The sequence below is a fragment of the Sphaerodactylus townsendi genome, linkage group LG01, assembly GCF_021028975.2.
Source record: "Sphaerodactylus townsendi isolate TG3544 linkage group LG01, MPM_Stown_v2.3, whole genome shotgun sequence".
Taxonomy (NCBI): Eukaryota; Metazoa; Chordata; class Lepidosauria; order Squamata; family Sphaerodactylidae; genus Sphaerodactylus; species Sphaerodactylus townsendi.
Window position 1 is genome coordinate 4,582,785 of NC_059425.1, and position 24,470 is coordinate 4,607,254.

General features: G+C 48.1%; 2 protein-coding genes and 1 long non-coding RNA gene across 3 annotated transcripts in view; all 3 read right to left on the reverse strand.

Moving 5' to 3' along the window:
• Positions 1-24,470, reverse strand: part of LOC125439818 (SLAM family member 7-like) — a 273,063-nt gene that overhangs the window by 133,265 nt on the left and 115,328 nt on the right. The gene's annotated exons all lie outside the window — the stretch shown is intronic.
• The window catches only part of LOC125439826 (T-lymphocyte surface antigen Ly-9-like), a 109,628-nt gene that overhangs the window by 47,849 nt on the left and 37,309 nt on the right, over positions 1-24,470 (reverse strand). The window lies entirely within an intron of this gene.
• On the reverse strand, positions 1,816-24,103 carry LOC125439854. The gene is made up of 3 exons (XR_007245595.1): positions 23,849-24,103; positions 3,117-3,348; positions 1,816-1,841 (listed from the first exon to the last, which is right to left on the reverse strand). It is a non-coding gene; the product is annotated as an uncharacterized LOC125439854 (long non-coding RNA).

The window sequence follows — 24,470 nt, forward strand, 5'->3', positions numbered from 1 at the left end:
TGATAGCATTGTGGTCGCTGTTCCCTATCGGCTCAACAACACTGACTTCCCGCACCAGGTCCTGGGTCCCACATAGAATTAGATCTAGGATCACCTCTCCCCTGGTTGGTTCCATAACCATCTGCTCTAAACCACAGTCATTTAGCATATCCAGGAATGTTCTCTCCTTACCATGACCTGAACATGCATTTTTCCAGTTTATATGGGGATACTTGAAATCCCCCATTACCATGACATTTTTGCTTTTGTTGGCCTCTCCAATTTCTTTTTCTATCTCCGAATCCTCTTGTGCACTTTGGTCAGGGGGACGATAATATATTCCTACTATTAGACTATCCTTCACCCCTGGTAATGATATCCACAGTTCTTCTGTAGGGGAATCAGCTCCCCTTGCATTGTTTATTTTATGTGACACTATGCTCTCTTTGACGTAGAGGGCAACACCACCCCCAATACGCCCTGTCCTATCCTTCCTGTAGAGCCTGTAACCTCAAATAACAGGTGTATTCCGAACTGAAGTTACCTCACCTTCGGTCGGCTTTCCCCCAGGGATCAGTTTGAAAGCTGACACAGTGTGTAACAGACTTCCCTCTGTGATACACCTCTGAAGATGCCAGCCACAGATGCAGGCGAAACGTTAGGAATAAGATCCACCAGACCACGGCCACGCAGCCCGGAAAACCCACCAGAACCAGTTTAAAAGCTGTTCTGCCACCTTTTTAATGTTGAGCGCCAGCAGCCTGGTTCCTCTTTGGTTAAGATGAAGCCCGTCCCTTTTGTACAGGCCTGCCTTCTCCCAAAATGTTCCCCAGTTCCTAACAAATCTGAAACCCTCTGCCACCTTCTCATCCACGCATTGAGACCCTGTATCTCCGCTTGCCTAGCTCACCCTGCGCGTGGAACAGGTAGCATTTCTGAGAATGCCACCTTGGGGGTCCTGGACTTCAACCTGTGTAAATGTTAAATGTTTTTAAAGTATTATTTGTTAAGAGAAGTAAACTGTTTTGTTTTAAATTTAGTTCTTTGCAACTCCTTCCAAGTACTGCCCCACAGAACCCACGGAAAGAGGTTACACTTCCAGAAAACATTTACATTTGAATCTTTCTCTGACTTACTCCCATTCTGGCAGATGCTGGCCAGGTGAAACGAGGCGCTCTTCTGATCCACGGGGTTGCTGAGCAGGCAGGTGAAGGTGGAGTCTGAGGAGTTGGGCCGCCATGACACGTGGAGATCCGTGCTTTCGGCAGACAGGTGGTACCAGTCTGAACTCCCTTCTAAGAAGCTAAGCTGATCCCCTCTTTTCCAGGAGATGTTAATTCCCCCCTTTTCAGACCCCAGACACCGCAGGGTCACGTTGCACGACTCTGCAGTCCTGGAGACAAGTCGGAAGAGGATCTGTGGTTCTGGCACGGGCTCTGTGGAGAACAGGAAAGAGGTCTCAGTTCTGCAGCTGGAAGCAACCGTGCAAGGAACACGGTGCCGGTCCTGATCCTTACCATAGACCCGGCAGGTGAATGAGTGCTCTTCAACGACGGCAGAGGCCAGCCTGACTCGGGCCATGTAGTCACCACCATCTCCCATCTCCAGCTCGGTGATCCTCAGCGTAGCCTCGTCCACCATCTTTAGCCGCCACCCAAATCTGTCGCGAGGATTGGGCCGCTCCAGTTTTCCACCAATGAATTCAGCAATCGCGAGGGCGAGGCCAGTTTGGGGCTGAAATTTCCATTCTATTTTGGCGACCCTTTCGGATGCGGTTAAGACTATAGGAAGCAAAACTGACCCTCCCTGGATGCCGCTTACTTGATAGCGACGAGGATTCCGGGTGGGAATATTTGCAGTCTCTGAGTGGGAAAAAAAATGGGGGAGAGAGACAGAGAGAAAATAGACCTCTCTGTGATGGCAACCAAGTCCAGCCCTCCGTACGCCTCCCGAGGCCAGGATATGTTTCAGTCTGTGGGTCAGGAACCCCCACAGACACAATTCCTCTTTCCCCTGGGATGCGTCACCCCCCAGTGGCATATTTACCCAGGGACAAGGGTACCCTTGGTCCCCGGGTGCCACTAACCTGTTCACGTGGAGGTGCAACATCGGCCCTGCACATGACCAAGAAGAAGATGGCAAGGCAGCAGGAAGTCTTGCTGCCTCGTCATCTTCGGATGCCCTCGACGCTGTCTGTGTCATCAACATGGGCAGGTTCCAGGGTGCCCCCCTGCTGCCCCCCTTTGCTCCCGTCTCCCAGGAAGGCAGAAAAGACTGATGTCTATCAGCCTCTGGGACTTGCTTTGAGGCCTGGTTGCCCTCACAGAGAGGTCAGGGGCGAGGCATAGCAGTGAGGCCAGGGGCGAGGCATAGGGGTGTGTGGCCACACCTCTACATCACCCTGGGGGGTGTCCATGCCCACCCTAAGCCCTGCACCCTAAGCCCTGCCCCCAATAGACATCAGTCTTTTCTGCCTCCCCGGAGGGGAAGGTTGAAGGTAGTACTGGCTGCAGGTTCCCTGGGAGCTGAGAGCAAAGGGGGGGTGCCCGGAGTGTCTGGGGGTGGGGATTGGGGAGGTGTGGCCAAACCCCCAGGGTGACATGGGGCATGGCCCTGCCCTCTAAGTCCCACCCTCGATAGACGTCAGTCTGTTTTGCTTCCTGGGAGGGCAGAAGGAATTTGGGGGGCAGCAGGGGGGCTGTTACACTAGCTCAACAGTAAGAACATTTTAAAATAGCAATGGGGAATAACTCAGATTGGCAGTGAGAGGTAGGCTAGTGAAGGGATCTTGAACAACAACTATACCAGAAAATGGCCTGGAAATGTTCTCAGAGAGTACACAGAAACCAACATAACATTAAATGTTTTATAGGTTTATAGGACGATAGACGTCAGTCTGTTCTGCCTCCCGGAAGGGGAGGACAGAAGGGATTTGGGGGGGCAGTGGGGGGGGCAGTGGGGGGGGGCACCCAGAGAAAAATGGTCTCTGGGTGGCAATACCCCTTGGTATGCCTCTGCCCCCCCCCAAATCACAACAGTCCGATTTCAGGATTGGGGCAAAGCTTCCGCCCTCCTGGGTCCTTCTTGGCACGCTGGGAGGCAAGTCAGATTTTGGCTGGTCTTTGGGCAATGCTCACCTGAGGACTGGTGGTCCAGCAGCAGCAGCAGCAGCATCACCCACCAAAAGCCACGGATCTCCATCCCTGCTCTTTCTGCCCTCGCCCGTGAGGTGGGCTGTGGTTCTGCAAAGCCTGTCTCTTCTGGCACAGTCTTCAGGTTGATATTTCGCCCCCCAAGACCACGGCCTCAACCACAGCAGTTTCCTCTGCAGGACCCTGAACACCTCCGCTCCGTCTCACTTCCCGTCCACTGCGGACCAAAAGGAGAAACAATTACTTTGCCTCACAGTCCCAGCATCATGCCCCATTTTTCTTGATACTGGATGGCCGTCTGTCAGGAGTGCTTTGATGGTGTGTTCCTGCATTGCAGGGGGTTGGACTTGATGGCCCTTCGAGTCTCTTCCAACTCTTGGATTCTAGGATACTGCTGACCCCCAAAAGAGCATGCTGGGAGCACATCCATTTCCCTCCAGCCCTCTGTCCTGTTGCCTGGGGAAAACGTTAGGAACAAGATCTACCAGACCATGGCCACACAGCCCGGAAAACCCACCAGAACCAATACAGAAATTGTGCACCTGCTGATGGAAGAGAGTGGTAAAGGCGGCCAAGCAAATCTTTCCAGGGGGGCCAGCGTAGGCTGAATAAAACTGGAGTGATGCAGGTCCGAGGACCAGTAGCCCTGACTACGGCAGTCTGTTGTATCAGTTGCCTTTTGCTGTGCGTGGATTCTTCTCGGATAACATTCTCCATTCTTTTGCTGATCTCCTGCCTTGGGAACTGAAGAAACCCTGAGAGCCAGGGTGACGTATTTGTTAGAGGGCCAAACTATCATCTAGGAAGTCTGAGTGTGAACCCCTGGTCTGTTATGAATTTTGGAGGGTGACCTTGGGCCAGACTCTCAGCCTGGCCTACACTGTTATGGAAACAGAAGAGCGTGAGGAGAATCATTTCTGCCCCCTGACACCTTTGTTGGACAGATGGGATCAAAGGTAGCCCAAAGGGTACCGGGACTCCACAGTTTGAGGGCTTAATTTAAAGGCAGAGGAGGGTGGAATGGAGGGGGCTGGGGGCTGTGGAGAGGGGGTGGGAGAAGGGGTGCAGAGAGGCATAGCAGAGGAGACGAGAAGTGGGATGGACAGCACTAGGTGAGCTCTGGCTTTTCTTTTTGGAAGGAGTCATGGGTTCAAGGTGCAGGAAAAGAGATCCCACCTAAACATTAGGAAGAACCTCCTGACAGCCAGGGCTGTTGGACAGTGGAATTCACTGCCTTGGAGAGTGGTGGAGTCTCGTTCTTTGGAGGTTTCCAAAGACAGTCTGGATGGCCATCTGCCAGGAGTGCTTTGATTGCGTGTTCCTGCAAGGGCCCCTCGCAGGGAGGCCAGTCGCTGGCCCAAGGAACAGGACACCCTGGAGAGGGAAATTTGGCAGCTGAACGATGAGATGTTTCTCCTCTTGGCCCATGCTGAGGCTGCAGAGGCAACGAATCTTCGGCCTGGGAACAGCAACCTGTTGGGCAGTCGCCCAGCCAATTCAAGCTCCCAACCTGTACCTTTGTCCGGAGTGCAGGGACAGTTTGGGCAAGCAGCAGCCCAGTGACCACTGCCCCCACAGCCTCCACCGAGAGTAGCTCCAGCCCAACAGGTAGTGCCATAGGGAGTGCAGGCTGCACTGATGGGGATGCCTGCCCCGGTGGTACCCCGTCGCGGAAGCTGAAAGTCCGTTTTGACAGGGATGGTGAACAACTCCCAGTCTTCCTGGTGCAGGTGGATGCATATATGCAGCTCATGGTATGGAATGTGTCCGGGCACGGCTGTGTCGCCAGACCCGGCACCTGGACTCAGCAGAGCAGGCAGGGCAAGAGCCGGCAGACTGAGAGCTGACAGGGAGAGGCCTCTCACTGCTGAAACGGCTGTGAGACAGATTGACGAGCAGCAGCTGGGACTGGGGAGGGTGTGGAGGAAAGCTGGCAGAGGGTGTGGAGAGAGGCTGGGGGGAAGGGGTTGCCAACGAAGGGTGGTAAAGAGGGGAAGGGGACAGAAGGGTCTCGGTGGCTGGGAAGTAACAGGACCAGACCTGTGCCTGGATTACTGCCCGCGCCACCCTGTGAAGAAACAGGGAAGGACAGGCAGGGAGAGAAGGTAGCAGCTTATTGCAGCCGCCCTGTGGGCAAAGTTATTTCTTGGCCCCTCGGGTCAAAGGGGAGACCAAGCGTCTGGGGAGGACAACCCCCAGGTCAGGGAAGGTACCTTGTCCCAGGGGCTCCAGGGGGGGGGGGAGGGGAAACGCCACAGAATACCAGAATGAAGCAGATAGAGTGCATGAGGCTGGGGCACTCCCAGAAGGCCAAGCGGTGGCTTGGTATGTGGGGTTGTTTCAGAGCCATGCACCAGAGCTTCAGTCCCTCCAGCGCTTCATGATGGCCCTTCGGTGCAGATTCAAGGATCCCTTCCAGCCGTATATCGAGCGCATACACCAGGGAAACCAACCCCTGGCTGAATTTGCTGTCGAGTTTTGAGCTTTGGCCACCAAGATAGATGACAATCTTCAAACCTACCAGAAAAATACAACAGATGCTACGCACAGCAAAGGACAAGAGACACCCTCACTTCTCCAGAAGTCTATCGCACACCCTGCAGCTGTGGAAAGGTCTACCTAGGAACCACAAAACGTAGCATTCAGACTCATATTAAGGAGCACAAAAGACACTGTTGGCTTAACCATCTCAAAAAATCTGCAATTGCAGAACATGCTCTAAACAAAACTGGACATAACATTTCATTTGAAAACACTGAAATTCTGGACAACTTGGACAGTTATGTCAGACTACACAGGGAGGCCATTGAAATCCACAAACACCAAGACAACTTCAACCAGAAAGAAGAGACTCTGAGAATTAACAAAGCTTGGCTATCAGTAATCAGAATCAAAGGCCAAGAGCATGCTACGTTCATGGACTTCACCCAGACACAGGATTTGCATTCACTAAGGCTGCTGCTGCTGCAGAGAATGCAAATGCGACTACAATGGACTGATAACCCTACCTGCAATACAATGTAGTCAACCACACTTTTCCATAGCAAGTTCCACCCAAACACTTACAGATTGGTTCCCCACCCTGGGGCATGGACAATATATACCCCACTTAACATTCCCTTCTCACTGGACACAATGTGTAACAGACTTCCCTCTGTGATACACCTCTGAAGATGCCGACCACAGATGCAGGGAAAATGTTAGGAACCTTTCTATACAAGATGACGCCCGTGACGGAGCTCGACAGCGGGGCTCCACTACATTAGTTTAAATGGTTATTCTAACCTCCTTTTAATCAGCCTTTTACCCACCTCTTATCCATTCCTTTTGGTGGCTGTTTAGTTTTCACCATAATAAGAGCAGGACGAGACAGAATAAGACGAGAAGAAGAAGACGACGGTATGTGCTGCCTGGCCTTCTCTGCTCCTCCCGCTGCCTGCCTTCCTCGTCTCCTTTGCTGGGGCGGTTTCACTTTTGAAACCTTGCTTGTATCGGCCCCTCTCAGACTGGTGAGCCGGCGCTCGAGCCCGGAGCAGCTCAGTGGCAACGACGACAACAACGACACCAGGGGTTGGTGGCAGAGACCCCAGTCTGTTTCCCAGCCTGAGCCGGCGCCTGAGCTTGAGCCAGTGCTTGAGCCTGTAGTAGTCCAGTGGCGACGATTACATCAACGACGCCGGGGGTCAGTGGCAGTGACCCCAGCCTGTTTACCGGTCTGGACTGGTACTCCTATGAGAGTGGCATGATCCGTTCGGCAGTTCCGTGGTTGGAGCGAGCCAGGTGCAGCAGCTGCGAGGCGCCCCGTCGCGGGGAGTCGCAGCTTCGCAGGCTCTGAACTCCATCTCGGTGCTGCAGCGGCCGTGTTTTCAGTGGCTGTACTATCGATATGCAAGCTGTGGAGGGTACTGGAAGGGGACCGAAAGACTCTATATTTGCAGAGGAGTGAGCAGCAGAAACCGCTTATAGGGTCAACTACACAGCGGGGAGCCGTTAGACCCCAGACTCCTGTGGACGTTATTGCTCTCCCTGGTTGCCATCTTCCCTGGCCGGTGGTGAGAGGACCAACCGGGTTACGTTTTAGGGAGCACCCTTCGGCAGTCGGGCATTGTATTCAAGACCTGGCAGGGGTGACTGGTGGCAGAGGTCCCCTGGCTGTTGCCCGATCTGTCTGTTTGCGTGTCACTAGGCCTATGAGATTACTTCTGGTTTGTGCACAGGTGACCGACTTGGGTGGTGTGAGCCCCACGTCTGCCACTTGCATGGAAATCGTGCTGCTGGGTCTATTGGGGGTCTGTGTGGACAGCATAGATTACACCATCACTGCATAGATTACACCATCACTTTTCGTTGAGGGTGTGAGGATCTGGTACCAACAGTTCCTTTTATCAAGAACTGGCGCCCTCTTCTGGCCTTTTTGGTCCCATTCACTATATTATCTGCTGGACATCTGATATTTTGTTTTACCACTCCAACCATGTTAATCGCTGGCTGCTGGGGAGAGTACTAGACTGCTATTGAAACATCAACCTTGGATCCAATTATTCTATTTATATGTTTTTGGTTTGTTATAATTTGGTGTTGGTGTAGTTATTGTATATTATAGGATATTGGGCCAAGGTCCGTGGGCAATTAGCTTAATTTTTGCACCAGCTATTTAGTGTTAGTAGACTTGGCCTAACCTGCCTGTTGTAGACATAACTTAGGTAATGCGGCATGCCTTCTGACCTCCGACCTATCCCGAGGAACGGAGGTGGTAGGGTTCAGGAACACCTTGCTTCGTCGCTGGTGTTGATTAATGCCAGGTCCATCAACAACAAGACCGCTGTTCTCCGGGATTTTCTCGGAGCCCAGCAGATGGACCTGACTTGTGTCACCGAAACCTGGGTGCTAGAAGGCGAGACTGTAGCCTTAGGCGAGGTCGCGCCACCAGGTTTCTCATGTCTCCACCGGTCACGAACACAGGGCCAGGGGGGAGGGGTGGTGATGTTCATCCGTGATTCTATCCCTTTCAGGGCAGCCCCCGTCCCAGAGATCACTGGTATGGAGTGTGTCGATCTAGAGTGGTTGGCTTCGGAGAGGTTGGCTTTCCTCCTGGTGTACCGGTCGCCTAGCGCATCGGGGGACAACCTGCTGCGGCTGCTGGAGGTGGTGGCAGACTGGGCGTTGCGGTTCCCTAGACTTATAGTCCTGGGTGACTTCAACGTCCATGTTGACATCGCCTCATGTGCAGCAGCTGCAGACCTGGTGTCATCCATGGCGGCGCTGGGCCTCTCCTTGTAAGTTCTGGCCCCACCCATGAGGTCGGTCACACGCTGGATTTGGTCTTCGGGTCGGGGATTGATGTGGTCATATCCTCTGTTGATAGAGTGCCATGGTCCGACCATTATGCCCTGAAAGTCTGGATGGACTTGCCATGCCATCCCTGTCTAGGCAACGGGCTTATTTATGCCCGCCCGTGGAGACTTATGGATCCACTTGGTTTCCTGAATGCTCTGCGGGACCCTGAACTCGCCGGCATGCTCGATGAGCAGGTGGAGGACTGGAACTCCCGGCTCTCTGATGCCATCGAGGCTGTTGCCCCCTGGGCGTCCTCTACGCCCCTGTTCTTGGCGGGCACCCTGGTATACGCAGGAGCTACGTCATATGAAACGGGCACTTAGGGGACCGCATTACCCCATATGTCCCTACTAGGCCTCTGCGTTCAGCAGAGGCCAATTTGCTGGTAGTCCCTGGCCCCTCCATGATGTGTTGGTTTTCCACGCAGGTATTGTGACTTTTACAGCCCTGGCCCCTGCCTGGTGGAACACTCTTCCTCCAGCTGTCCGGGCCCTGCAGGATCTTGGTGAGTTCCGCAGGGCCTGCAAGACGGAGTTGTTCCGCCGGGCCTTTGGAGTGTCCAGCCGCTGATTAAGTGCCCCCGCCTCCTCCTACTTTTTGGGTCCATTACCATCTATGGGCCCACTCTTTCTCTCCCCTTCTGGGAGAGTTTAATAGGAATTGTTGCGGGCATTGCTGTTCTTAATTGTTCTTAATTGCTGCATTTTAACTTAAATTATTTACAGTCTAGTATGTAACTGTTACTCTATGTTGTTCACCGCCCAGAGCCCTTCGGGGGTTGGGCGGTCTATAAGACTGAGAAATAAATAAATAAATAAATAAATAAATAGAGCGGGTGTGGAGGAAATCTCGTGACGGAGCTGCACGAGCATCTTATAGGACGTTTATGAAGGCCTATGAGATGGCGACGAAAGAGGCGAAGAAAAAGTTTTTCTCCTCTTCTCTCGCATCCACTAGCTCTCGCGCGGCACAATTGTTTTGTATAATTCGATCTCTGACCTCCCTATCGGAAGGCTCTATAAATTCTCAATTGACTATTGGCTGTGAGGCATTCATGAGCTTTTTTGCAGATAAAGTCACGTCGCTCTGCCAGGACCTTCCTGCCACATTTTCTACAATTAGCGAGCTGGAGGCTCCCTTGCCGTCTTTGGGACCTTGTTTGGCCCAGTTTTCCCTGCTCTCTGAAACCGCTATTGACAGGGCCTTGGCTGCTGTTAGACCTACTACCTGTCCTCTGGATCCGTGCCCCTCCTGGCTTATCAAGTCCTGCCGGGCAGAGCTATGACCCCATCTGTTGAATATCATCAATGGCTCCCTTGAGCAAGGAGTCTTTCCGGATGGGTTGAAGGAGGCAGTGGTCTGCACACTCTTAAAAAGTTAATTCATCGCTAGATCCTAGGTGGATCTCAGCCACTCATCACTCGTTTCGAATCTTTTGTTTCTTGGGAAGGTAATTGAGAGAGTGGTGTTGGAGCAGCTTCAGGGCTTCCTGGTTGACACATCGGCTTTCGACCCCTTCCAGTCCGGCTTCCGTGCTGGGCATGGGACGGAGACTGTTCTCGTTGCCGTCACAGATACACTCCGTATGTAGCTTGACCAAGGTGGATCGGCGTTGCTGGTATTGTTAGATCTTACTGCAGCGTTTGATGTGGTTGACCACAATCTTTTGGCCCACTGCCTGGCCGTTTCTGGGGTATGGGGCACTGTCCTTCAGTGGATTGTCTCGTTCCTCCGGGACCGGAGTCAGCAAGTGTGGTGTGGGGATCAAGCCTCCTGGAGGTGCCCACTTTACTGTGGTGTACCTCAGGGGGCATTATTATCCCCACTGTTATTTAACATCTATATGCGACCCCTTGCTCAGCTGGTGCAGAGTTTTGGGCTGACCTGTCATCAGTACACCGATGACACTCAGCTCATTCTGTTGATGGAGGGGGGAGCGGTCACGCCTTCCCGCGGCTTTCCAGCACTGCTTGGAGTATGTTGCTGGTTGGTTGCGGCATATATAGGTTAAAACTAAATCCATTGAAGATGGATATTCTTACGGTTGGCCGCATGGAAGTGGTTAAATTTTCAGCCGCCGGTGTGGGAGAGGGTCTCATTACACCCCACCTCCTCTGCCCAAGAGGCTTGAGTGACCCACCTGGATTCGTCTCTTTCAATGGAGACCCAGGTGGCCCTTACAACCCGAGCTGCTTTTTTCCATCTTCGCCAGGCCCGGCAGCTGGCTCCCTTCCTCTCCCAGACGGACCTAGCCACTGTTATCCATGCAACGGTCACCTCCAGGTTAGACTATTGTAACTCGCTCTACGCAGGCCTTTCCCTGCAGTTGATTCGGAAGCTACAGCTGGTCCAAAACGCAGTGGCTCGATTGCTCACAGGCGTCGCCTTCCGAGATCACCTCCAGCCTGTGCTATGCTGCTTGCATTGGCTCCCTGTTGAATTCCGAATCGTCTTCAAGGTTTGGGTTTTGACCTTTAAGGCCTTACGTGGCCTGGGACCTTCGTATCTTCGGGACCGTATTACCCCATATGTCCTACTTGGCCTCTGCACTCAGCAGAGGCCAATTTGCTGGTGGTTCCCGGCCCCTCAATGATATGGCTGGCCTCCACATGGACCAGGGCCTTTATGGCCCTGGCCACGGCCTTGTGGAACACCCTTCCTCCAGCTGTCCGGGCCCTGCGGGACCTTGGTGAGTTCTGCAGGGCCTGTAAGACCGAGTTGTTCCACCAGGCCTTTGGAGTAACCAGCCGTTGAATGGTGCTCCCATCTGTTCTCGCATCTGTTCTCACCTCTATTTACATCTGTTATTGAGGGAGCCAGCAGTCTTCCTGTTTAGGGAGGGTTTTAAATATGGGTTGTGTTAGGCGCCTTTGTTTTTTATTTTAAATTTGTATTAACCGCTGTTTTTAAAAGGGGATTTATTAACTTATTTGTGCTGAAATTTAATTGTTTAGTTTTGACTGTGTTTAGTTATACCATGATTTAATTTTGTTGTACACCGCCCAGAGCCCTGCGGGGATTGGGAGGTATATAAAACTAAACAATAAATAAACAAACAATAAACAAGTTCCACCAGACCATGGCCACACAGCCCGGAAAACCCACTACAACCTGTAGAATCTGGCTGTGAAAGCCTTCGACAATACAATCTCTGTACTGTTTGTGTTCCCTTGCTAGCCCTGCTTATGTATTATTGTGTCTGCATCTACATGTTTGTGTTTTTGGAAATGTTTTTATTGACTTTGTTATATAATAAGAATAGATAGAGGTTTTAAAAGGTTAGAATTTGTTGGAATGTTTCGACTGGGTGCCTCCTCTGGAATCCTGAATGAGGCAGGGAAAATGCGTGGGCCATAACGCTGGTGTGATCTCTGTCAACAGTAAACTTTTTAGCAACTTTTTTAGAGGATTTACCACCTTTGCCATCCCAGGTTACTGGCCCCTATGTGTTTCCTCCTGACGTAGTTACAGTTATCCATGCAACTGTCACCTAGCCTAGACTACTGTAACTCACTGAACACCAGAGGCATATCTGCCATGGGGACATGGGGGTATAGATGTCCCTGGGTGTCTCCATTTGGTCATATGGGGGGATGCAAAAAATTCAGGTTCATTGTGTTTTTTTGTATTTTTAGTGCTTTTTCAGTTTTTTGCCGGCAGTTTTTAGGCTAGCAGCACAAAATTTCAGGGAATTTACAGGAGATTCTCCTGACGATATCATCCAGGTTTTGTGAGGTTTGGTTCAGAGGGACCAAAGCTATGGACTCCCAAAGGGGGTGCCCCATCCCCCATTGTTTCCAATAGGAGCTAATAAGAACATAAGAACATAAGAACAAGCCAGCTGGATCAGACCAAAGTCCATCTAGTCCAGCACTCTGCTACTTGCAGTGGCCCACCAGGTGCCTTTGGGAGCTCACAGGCAGGATGTGAACGCAATGGCCTTCTGCAGCTGTTGCTCCCGATCACCTGGTCTGTTAAGGCATTTGCAATCTCAGATCAAGGAGGATCAAGATTGGTAGCCATAAATCGACTTCTCCTCCATAAATCTGTCCAATCCCCTTTTAAAACTATCCAGGAGAGTGGCCATCAACACCTCCTGTGGCAGCATATTCCAAACACCAATCACAATGCCAGGTGAAGAAGTGTTTTGTTTGATTAGTCCTAATTCTTCCCCCCAGCATTTTCAATGAATGCCCCCTAGTTCTAGTATTGTGAGAAGAGAGAAAAATTTCTCTCTGTCAACATTTTCTACCCCATGCATAATTTTGTAGACTTAAATCATATCCCCCCTCAGCCGCCTCCTCTCCAAACTAAAGAGTCCCAAACGCTGCAGCCTCTCCCCTTATATAGGAAGGTGCTCCAGTCCCTCAATCATCCTTGTTGCCCTCTCTCTGCACTTTTTCTATCTCCCTCAATATCCTTTTTGAGAGATGCGCACTGGGAACTGGACACAGTACTTCCAAGTGCGGTCGCACTCACTGCTTTATATATAAGGGCATGACAATCTTTGCAGTTTTATTATCAATTCCCTTTCTTAATGATCCCCAGCATAGAGTTTTCTGCTCTTTCACAGCTGTTGCCATGCATTGAGTTGACATTCCCATGGAACTATCAACTAAGACGCTTAAATCCCTTTCCTGGTCTACAGACTGATAGCACTGACCCCTGTAGCAGTATGTGAAGTTTGGATTTTTTGCCCCTATGTGCATCACTCTTACATTTTGCTACATTGAACTGCATTTGCCATTTCTGGAGCCTGCTCATTAATTCTCCACCAATTTATCATGTCCAGCTGGAGCTCTTTTCAGAATCCTTTGTGGTTTCACCACCTACAAGCAATTTGGTATCATCTGCAAACTTCTTGGCCACCACTACCTACCCTGGCCCCAGCCTGCCAGAAGAGTTAAAGAGCACCATCCTGTACACCTACCCTGGGACATCTCTCCATTGTGAGAACTTCCCATTTACACCCACTCTTGTTTCCTGTTTTCTAAACCAGTTTAATCCAGCACAGTATACCCCCCCCTTATCTTGATTGCTGAGTTTTCTCAATAGTTCTCGTGAGGAACTTTGTCAAAAGCCTTTTGGAAACTGCGACACGTCCACCGGTTCACTTCTGTCCACATGCCTGTTTACACCCCAAAAAAGAACTCTAGTAAGTTTGAAGGACAGATTTGCTCTTGCAAAAGCTTCATGCTGACTCTTTCTCAGCAGGTCTTGCTTTTCTACACATGTTTTATAATTTTATCTTTAATGATAGATTCTACTTTAATTTACTGTGAACAGATGTCAGAACTGACTGGCCTGTAATTCCCTCGGGTCCCCCCCTAGATCCTTTCTTAAAGATTTCTCAGGTGACATTGGCCATCTTCCAGTCTTCAGGGATGGAGCCTGATTTCAGGGATAAGTTGCATATTAAAAGTGAGTAGCGAACAGCACTCTCATAGCTTGAGCTCTTTAAGAACCCCTTTGGGTGAATGCAATCTGGGCCAATAGGATTTGGTAACATTTAGCTTATCAGTCGGCTGCCAGAACTTTTCCCTTTGATACTACCACTATCTTCGCTTAGTTTCTCGATTCGGCCTCTAAGAAGCTTGGTTCAGGTGCAGGAATGTTCCTCACCTCCTCTAAGTGTGTTATACAGATGCAAAGAGATTCATTCAGCTTCTCTGCAATCTCCCTGCCATCTTTTAGCACACCTTATTCCTTTGTCATCTAACGGGCCCTACCGCTTCCCTTTGCTGGCTTCCCTGCTTTTTGATGTACTTGAAGGAACTGTTTTGTTGCTGGTCTTGATGTTTTGCAAGCCATGCATTCCTCATGTAATCCTTTTTTTTGCCTCCTTTACAGCTAACTTGCTTCTCTTTGCCACCATTTTGTGTTCCCTCTCATATTCTTCATCAGCCAAACTGGACTTCCATTTTCTAAAGACATTTTCTTTTTTTTCTGATAATTTCCTCAACCTCTCTTGTTAACCATGGTGGCTTTCTTTTGGACTGGGTGCTGCCTTTTCTAACCTGTGGAGACACATTCTTACGGAACTTTTATTACTGTGTTTTTAAATAACCTCCAAGCATCCTGGACAGTTTTGACTCTCTTGATTTTCTCCTTTCAGCTTCCTAAGATCTACTCTATCTTTGAGAAATTCCCTTTCTGAAGATGCTAATGTAACTACATTTAGTAGTTGCCACTTGTTCGCATGCAGAGATACTGAATCTGACAGCATTGTGGTCGCTGTTGTCCCTATATCGACTCAACAACACTGACTTCCTGCACCAGGTCCTGGGTCCCACATAGAATTAGATCTAGGATCACCTCTCCCCTGGTTGGTTCCACAACCATCTGCTCTAAGCCACAGTCATTTAGCATATCCAGGAATGCTCTCTCCTTACTATGACCTGAACATGCATTTTTCCAGTTTATATGCGGATAGTTAAAATCACCCATTACCACTACATTTTTGTTTTTGTTGGCCTCTCTAATTTCTTTTTCCATCTCAGAATCCTCTTGTGCACTTTGGTCAGGGGGACGATAATATATTTACAAATACAAATACAAATACAATACCTTTAATGGCATATAAAAAGTGGTAAAATACAATTTATGTTAAAACCAATTGACTAAAATTTACACAAAGGTTTCACCCTTGATCCAAGTGCCTTTGTTAAAAACCTGGCAACTGATTCAGTAGTGTGGGGATGATGGTCACTAAGCAAGTATGAAACTATTTCCTTGTCTGATCTCACTGAAAATTTCTTCAAGATGGCCTCGAGAAAAAGCAACCGATAAACTGCCAAATCTTTACAATGAAGGGAGCACGTGTTCAGTTGTTTCTGGTTTAGGCTCAATGCGCAGGAACAAGTCCTGTTCTCCTGTAGGACTTGCCATGATATCTTCGCCTCTTTGTTTCTGGGCAGTCGGTAGCATATTAGTTTGGAACCGAGCAAGCATAAAATATCTACGGAGATGTGGATTGATTAAATTACTCAGATATTTAGCCACTAAGAACCCGGCAATGGTGGTGAAATGCGCATAAAATGTGGGAGAACAAGTTCTGCGGGGCTCCAGCTGTGAGAAGCTGCCAGCCTTCAATGTCAGTATAGTCGCGTTGTTTCAAAACTCCGAAAGCCTGTCTTTTCGTCCATCAGTAGAGAGTTGGTCAAAAGATACACCTATAAAGTTGTTTATTTGATTGATAATTTTGGTGTGCCAGGTGGAGTGGAAGTGGTCGCTTAACAGGAGATATGCGTCAGACTGCCCGGGAGGGTTTCTAAAATGAAGGCGAAGCTTTCAGTATTTAAACAAAGAAAGCCAAACCCAGGAAAAAATGGTCTTGGCTCCTAAGTTTCTAAACAAAGAACTTGATACGTGACTGGAAAGTTTGGAAGACCCAATAAACTTGATCGAATTTAAAACAAAGATTTGAACACTCTCCTAATTTCTCAGCCCGGTTTTTTGCTCCCCAGATTGGAGCTCCATAGAAGTAATTGTGGCAGTAGTTTCTAACCTATTGAAAAAACTTCCATTCTTGACAGGAAAAAATTGACCGCCTCTTGGTGTGAAAAAATCTGGATATTGCCAACAACACTTTGGTTTTACTTTGTATTGGAGAGTCTGGTGGATATGAGAGGTGCAGGTTAAGGAATGAGGGAAGGTGATTGCTAAATATCTGTAATGAATGGACCTGTTCAATCAATGTATCGTTTATTTTCCACGTGTTGAGTTTTTTTGAATTTAAAAAAATCAGCACTTTTGATTTGTTATAATTAATCGACAGGGCATTGTTTGTGCGAGTACGTTGCAAAGGCTTGAAGTAGTTCCTTTGCAGGCCCACCTTGGACCAAGACATACAGTAACACAGTGTCAGATCTGTGCATTTCAGAGAAGTGCACATGTGGGTCTTTGGTCCCAAAATGCCGGAGTGCGTGACTTTCAGTCTGAGATAAAATGAGGAGCAAGAGTTGTTTAAATAAAGATTGAACAGGAGAGGAGCAAGAATACAACCCTGCTTGACTCCCCCCTTGTTGTGAAACTATAGGTGAAGTTAGGAAGCCATGCACGCATCACAACGAACTTGACAGGTAGTTGAGGAATACAACTGGCGAATAAGAAACAGTAATCTCTGGTCTAATTCCCAACACTGTGTCAATTTTTTCCCACAGCTGATTCCTGGGAATAGAGAGTCAAATGCGCATTGTCAGATCCTAGGAAAGCCGCTAGGAGTTTCCCACCAGCTTGGGGTGGCAATATTTCTCCGCCAAAATGATTTAAAACCAGACAATGGTCAAGGGTGGATTTACCTGTGGCATATGGTCTGATCTGTTCCGGGGCCTAGCACTGAAGAGGACCAGGCAGTGAAAGGATCGTATCATAAGGTACCTTAGTAAAGCTTACTAGCCACTGAAAGCAAGCTTATCGGGCGATAGTTAGATGGATTTTGATGGATCACCTTTTTATATAGAGGTACAATGATAGCTTCAGTCCAATAACTTCAGGATACAGCCACTGTTATTAATTTTGGTAAACAGGAGTAGCCAAAATAGGGGCCCAGAACTCCGTGGAATCTTCTAAAGAGTTCAGGTGGCAGGCCATCAGGGCCTGGCGCTTTCCCTTGTTTTAGGTTAGGATATAAAGGGTAACCACCTCATAAGCGAGCTTCGTGACAGGAGGCCATTCTGGTAAATGCTTTGCTGCTCCAGGGTTGCAGCATGGAATATCCAAAAGTTCCGGATTGCAGAAAATGAAGCTGCAAATGTGTCCTCCATGCTTCCCCTGAAATCTGCGAACTGATGACTGTATAGGGCTCGCCGGCACTTCTGAATTCAATTATGCGCCAAAAGCTTTTGCTGTCTCTGGAGTTAAAGGCTTGATTGGAGATTGTTCCAAATCTTTGTAAGATGTAATTTCTTTTTGGTCTTTAAAAAGATCATGATAGGACTTTCTTTAGCCAAGTGCGAGGTACTCTTTTGATAAGCGACACTTTTCCTCTAAGTTCACAATGATGAAATAACTTCCTCGGAGTTGGGACTTGCTGCTCATACATTCTCCGTCGGAAAGCCAGGTGGAAGGATTCACTGAATGTGTGAAAGTGCTCCTATGATGTGATTGATTACTGGAACCCTGAGTGGTTAAGTAGGAAACCAGTTCATTATAGATTTGACAAACCCTCCTCTGCTGTCCTTTGCAGCAGTGCTAAATCAGTTGAAGAGAAAGTTAGCCATCCGATCATCAGAAATAGAATGAGCTGCATTGTTTAGTCTCAGTTTCTTTAGCGTCCAGCCCGAAGCGGGCATAACAGGGAAGAGCGCTTCTTCCTGAGCTGATTTTGCTTCGAAGGGATTTGTTTTATTAGTCTAAGAAGAAGGGGAGAGTGCTGCGGCTTTCCGTTAGAGGCCATAATTGCAAAGTGATCAATGTGGTTTTGTTAGTTCGAAGCGATATTATTTTACATAATCAATTCACACTTCACCTTACGTGCAGATCTAAACGTGAACTTTCCAGGGTAATCAAAGGGAGTGAAGACCATTTAAAATTACCCTATTTGCTGATAGGCAAAGCGTCTATCAAATGGGGAGCTGCTTGATTTATGGTGTGATCGCTGGACAACCTGCATTGAGATATGGTGTCAGATTGAATTTCATCCAAATTTAAGCCACATCTTTGACTTAGGGCTGAATCATTTTCTCCAATCCTGGTGTTTAGATCACCAACAATGACGACAGGTGTCAGAGGATGTTCTTGCTCAAGCGAAAGTATGTATTGATGGAATCGTGACCAGTTCTCTACAAGAATGCTTGCCTCTTCTGCAGGTGGCAAATAAACATTTACTAGTAAAAATTTCAGATTGAGCTGCGAAATCAATAGGGCTTGGGCCAAAGGCGGGCCAAAGTTGCGAATAATAGCCTACATGAAGAGGAAAGTGCTTATCCTTCACCCTTACTCCCACTTGTAACAACCGAATGCTTACCAGAAGCAGGGAGTTCCTCTGTGTTTAACCATCATGAGCCCTTATCGGACAGCTCAGAAGTAAGGTACTTAACAGATTTACTTTCAAAGGAGGCTTTTCTTATTTCCAAGACCTTCGAGAAATTGCTTGGTTGCCTTGCTTCTTTGAGTGAGAGAGTGGGTTCTCTTGCCTCTTCCATCTCAGAACAATCCAGGACTTCCAACTATCCTGATTCACCCACTTTATATAACTCTAAATACTTATATTCTAATCATTTATTTTTTAACCCAGATAAATTCTCCACCATACTTGTGCTGCAGCACCACCAAGTGTCAGTTGATATAGGGGACTCTGCTCTTAACAATGGTCGGTGGTCAACCTTTCACAGGATATGTATATCCCTCAGTAAACTCCTCAACTGTCAACCAAAGAAGACCTACCTGAAATCCTTTAAAAGACTTCCCCCATATCGAAATAAATATACAAGATTGGTACTCAAGCTTTGAGTCCCTGACACCTCCCTTCCCTATCTTCTCAAGCTTCAATGCTTTTTTTGCTAAAAGCTATGACATCTGGGTAAATAGTGGTTTTTTTTACAACACCAAAATCAATAAACTGGTGGACATCTCTAGCAACAAGAAGTCATTTAATAAAGTAATCTCTCTTAAGAAACCCTCGACTTTTCTCATCCTGTACTCTACCAGAGACTCTCAACAGAAACACTCGAAAGGACGAATGAGATTAACTCCATCCTTGACAGAATGGAATCTGTCTAAAGACTCCTCATCGAGGGGATGGCGAGGTCATCAACGTCCACACAAGAACTCAGATGTAATCCCTCTCCAACTAAGCGAGTAGGCGGAAATTATTAAACAACCCCAGATAGACCCAGCTCCTCACTCACAACTTCTAGATCTCTCCGTGTCCATCAACAGCCAATACAATACCAAACCATTAACAGAGAAAAATCTCAAAAGCCCTTTTTTAAAACCACTGAATCAAGAAATAGATATTGATCTGCGTTCAGAAAAGAGTACTTCCCAATTACAGAGACTCTCCGTAGCTTAGGAGGAAAATCTTGGGCAGCCGAACTGGAAGAATTCAGTAACTATGTTCCTATCGGATCCTAGTCCTGGTACCAATTCCTCGGACACTATAACTCACAATGGAAACAGATGAGACCCCATATGTATTAGGGTCCCAAGAGTCCCTCTAATCGAACCACTAATCCATTAATCAATGAAGGAAAAAGAACACAGGAGGGGATCTCGTGATCTTTCTATTGGCCTTCAAGAAGATCCCTTAGTTGATATTTCCAGCCCTCCTCTGCACCTGCACTTGGTCAAAGAAACTTCATTGGAAATCAACAGCTCAAGTCCACCTCACTATGACATCATCCCAAATAACGGCTCAACTTCGCAAAACACCGGAACAATTTCCAAGGTCAGTACCCATATCAGTCACACACCCAGACATTGAACTCTATTGTTAACAGAATTTCATCTAATGGATGTGTACAGTACTCTCAGTCACAGATCACACCACTGGATGGTACAGCCTGACGCCAGAAATGTTCTACACTATCGATACTTTCCTGGAACATATCAGGGTGGTGCCGCCACATAGGTGATTCTGATTTAATGAAATTTCTAGCCAGTTTTAATATTATCTCATTACAAGAGACTTGGACCAGTAGCGACATTCATCTTGCAGGTTATGCCTCCTTCTCAATTCCAGCATTCAGGTTAAAAGCCAGAGGGAGGATGAGAGCAGGTACTTGTATCCTAGTCTCTCTCAATGCAGAAATCAATGCAGTAGCACTAAACGATAATATATTCCTAATATTAAACTGTCCTTCACACCTGGTATTGATATCCACAGTGATTCTGTAGGGGAACCAGCTCCCCTTGCATTGTCTATTTTATGTGATACTATGCTCTCTTTGATGTAAAGGGCAACTCCACCCCCAATGCGCCCTGTCCTATCCTTCCTATAGAGCCTGTAGCCTGGTATAACAGCATCCCACTGGTTCTCCTCATTCCACCATGTCTCTGTAATGCCCACTATATCAAAGTCCTCCTTCGAAACTCTGTACTCTAAGCTCCCCATTTTGTAGGTCGAAGATGCTTCTACTTGATAGCATAGAGACACCTGTATACCCTGTCTCTGTGTCCTTAACACTGGGATTTATGTGCTTTACCCTCAAAGTCTTTTTTGTAGACACTATCCCTTGTCACATGCACATTGCTATGTTCACCTCGCTTGTATGTGGTTGATTTAGAAAAACCTCCCTCTCTGTCTGCATCCCCATAGATACTGTATTCCGGGCAACTGAAGTCACCTCAGCTCCCCTGGGTCGAGCTTTCCCCAGTGATCAGTTTAAAAGCTGTTCTGCCACCTTTTAATGTTGAGCCAGCAGCCTGGTTCCTCTTTGGTTAAGATGAAGCCTCGGTCCACGTTTGTACAGGCTCTTACCCTTGTCCCAAAAGGTTCCCAGTTCCTGACAAATCTGAAACCCTCTGCCTTACACCACCTTCTCATCCACTTCCATTGAGATCCCTGTATCTCCGCTTTGCCTAGCTTCGCTTCCTGCACGTGGAACGGGTAGCGTTTCTGAGAATGCCACCTTGGAGGTCCTGGACTTCAACCTGTTTCCTAGCTAAGCCTAGAATTTAGCTTCCAGGAAACCTCCCGGCTACATTTCCTTAAAATGTCGTTGGTGCCAATGTGGGACCACAACTGCTGACTACACCCCAGCACTGTCTAAAAGCCTATCTAGACGGGCAGTGACATCCGCAACCTTCGCACCAGGCAGGCAAGTCACCATGCGGTCATCACGCCTCTCACAAACCCAACTCTCTACATTTCTAATGATCGAATCACCCACTACAAGGAGCCCCTCACCTCCCCGAGGGGTATCCTCAGTGCGAGAGGATAGCTGATCACCAGTTAAGGAAGGGGTCCCATCTAAGGGAGCATTTTCCCCCACCTCAGACTGGCACCCTCCATCCCCAAGGCCTTCATTCTCCATGACATCTGAAGAGATGTCACCTTGGGAGTGGGACCCGGCTGTTAGGTCCCTGAAAGCCTCGTCTGTCACCCAATAGGTGAAGGGGGCTACACATTTGGTCTCCCTGAGCTAAACTTCACCAAACATGGGTGCTATCATCAGGATAGTCTCTTGAAGATACCTTGAAATGTTGATGCTGCTAACTTTTTTAATGTGCACCCTGCGTACACACCCAGAAATTCCCCATTTGCTGCAATGGAGCCAGTTCAGAGCAGATAATCTGGGGAAATGTTGGGGTGCCTGCCAGGGGCGTATTTTTTAACCTAGAGGCACCAACATTTCAAAGTAATTTTAGGAGACTCTCCTGATGATACTACCCAGGTTTGGTGAGGTTTGGTTCAGGGGGTCCAAAGTTGTGGACTCCCAAGGGGGATGCCCCATCCCCATTGTTTCCAATGGGAACTAATAAAAGATGGGGGCTACACCTTTGAGGGTCCATAACTTTGGACCCCCTGAACCAAACTTCGCCAAACCTGGGTGGTATCATTAGGAGAGTCTCCTAAAGATAACCTGAAATTTTGGTGCTGCTAGCTTAACAGTTGCACCCCTGACAGCAGGCATCCCCCAACTTTCCCCAGATTTTCCTTTCAAATCCATCCCCTTCAGCATGGATTTAAAGGGAGAATCTGAGGTCCCCAGTTTAAACATTGGAAGTGATGCAGTTTCAGGGTGGGGGAGAATCCACCCCAAACAGCATCACTTTTAATGTTTTTTAAACTGGGGACCCCAGATTCTCCCTTTAAGGTGGATTTATTTATTTTATACTGCCCTATCTCGACAGGGCTCATTTAAATCTGGGGTCTTTTGTTTAAACATTATTGAAAGTTTAAACATCATTTCAGCAATCCTTGCAATGTTGTTTATAGGGAGCCATTTTTCCCAATTGGGGGGGGACTGGATACAACACCATAAAATGTTTTCACAGCAGTAATAAAACATATTGAAAGCATTTTGAAAACGTTTTCAAGAATTTTATTTCTGCTGTGTGGCATGGCACATTGCTGTGTTCAGATTTGTAAGTTGGGGCATGTTCTATAATGTGATGGTGACTTTGAAACGACCTGGTGTAAAAAATCATTGTTTGGTTACGGTGGGGGAGGGCGGCTGCCAATTGAGGGGGGGGGGGCAAAACTCAGATGGGGTGCAGTTTTTAGGCTAGCGGCACCAAACTTTTAGGTTATCATCAGTTGACACTTCTGATGATGCCAGCCATGTTTGGTGAGATTTGGGTCAGGGAGTTCAAAGTTATAGACCCCCAAAGGCACCCCCATTGTTTCCAAAGGGAGCTAATGGTAGATAGGGTTACCCATTTGAAAGTCCATATCTTTGGACCCCCTGAACCTAACTTCACTAAACCTGGGTGGTATCATCAGAATAATATCCTGCTGAGATCGCCCAGGTTTGGTGCAGTTTGGTTCAGGGAGTCGAAAGTTATGGACCCTCAAAAGGGTAGCCCCATCTAGTATTAGCTCCCATTGGATGGGGGATGGGGCACCCATTTTCCCCAATTGAGGAAAACAGCATCACTTTCAATGTTGTTTAAACTAAAGATCCCAGATTTTATCTTTAAAGTGGATGTAAAAGGAGAATCTGGGGTCTTTAGTTTAAAAATCATTGAAAAAGTGATGTTGTTCTTAGGTGGATTCCAGCAATCCTTGCAATGCTGTTTGAACTAGGGAGCCCAGATTTTCCTTTTAAATCCACTTTAAAGGGAGGATCTGGGATCTTTGGTTTAAACAACATTGAAAGTGATGCTGTTTTCCCCAATTGGGGGGACTGGATACAACACCACAAAATGTTTCCACAGCAGTAATAAAACATATTGAAAGCATTTTGAAAACGTTTTCAAGAATTTTATTTCTGCTGTGTGGCATGGCACATTGCTGTGTTCAGATTTGTAAGTTGGGGCATGTTCTACAATGTGACGGTGACTTTGAAATGACCTGGTGTAAAAAATCATTGTTTGGTCATGGTGGGGAAGAGAGGCTGCCCATGGGGGGTGGGGCACAAAACTCAGATGTTGTCCCCGGGCTCCATTTCCCCCAGATCTGCCTCTGCTGAGCACTCTGCTGCCCTTTTTGACTGACCTAGAAACTCCAAGCAATGCAAAATGCAGCTGCCTGAGTCCTTACTGGGCACACATGTCTCCAGTGCTGCAACAGCTGCATTGATTACCAGTGGAGGACTGAGTCAGGTCCACAATCTGGTTCTAACTTTAATGCTCTGAGTGGTCTAGGGCCTTCGTATCTGTGGGACCCTCTCTCTAAATACACCCCTCTCTGTGGGACCCTCTCTCTAAATAAACCCCAAGAGAACCCCTCTGTGGCTACTGCTCACAGTAAAGAGACTGGGGAGATTTCTCACCTGTGGCCTGCAGGACAAAGGATTGTGGTTGCACCTCTCTGTTTTGAAACCTCGCGTGAGCTGTGTAGTTTCCGCTGTCCTGCTACTCCAGGTCCTTGATCTGAAGGTTGGTCTCACCAGTTTTCTCTAACTGCTGATGAAATCGGTCACTAGAATTGAGCCGCATCCAGCAGCCATTCGTGAAATCTGCAAACACGAGGCCCGGGCCACATTCAGGACAGAATTCCCACTCAATTTTGTCCAGTTCTTTTCCTGGGGGATGTGCCCACGATCCCATCCACCGGGCACCCGACAGGATCCTGTCCTGGATTGCTCCAAGTGCCTTCACTGGGGAAGAGAAAGCAGAACATAAAACTGCACCCAAGGGAGAGATCCTGAATGCTGCCCCCCCTTTCTCCTCCTCCCCGATTGACTGAAGCATTTCTGCCCTGCCTTTGGCCAAGGGCCACCTGTCTCCAGGGCTCCTGATCTCCTCTGCTGGGGGTACAGAGTAGAGCGCTCACCTGTTGATACTTGAAATGCTGTGCTCTTTTGACACACGGCTCCCCTTCCACCTTTTCCAACTCCTTCCTTGGCTGGGCTGGTGTATCAGATGCTCATGGATATACTTAGAACACAACAA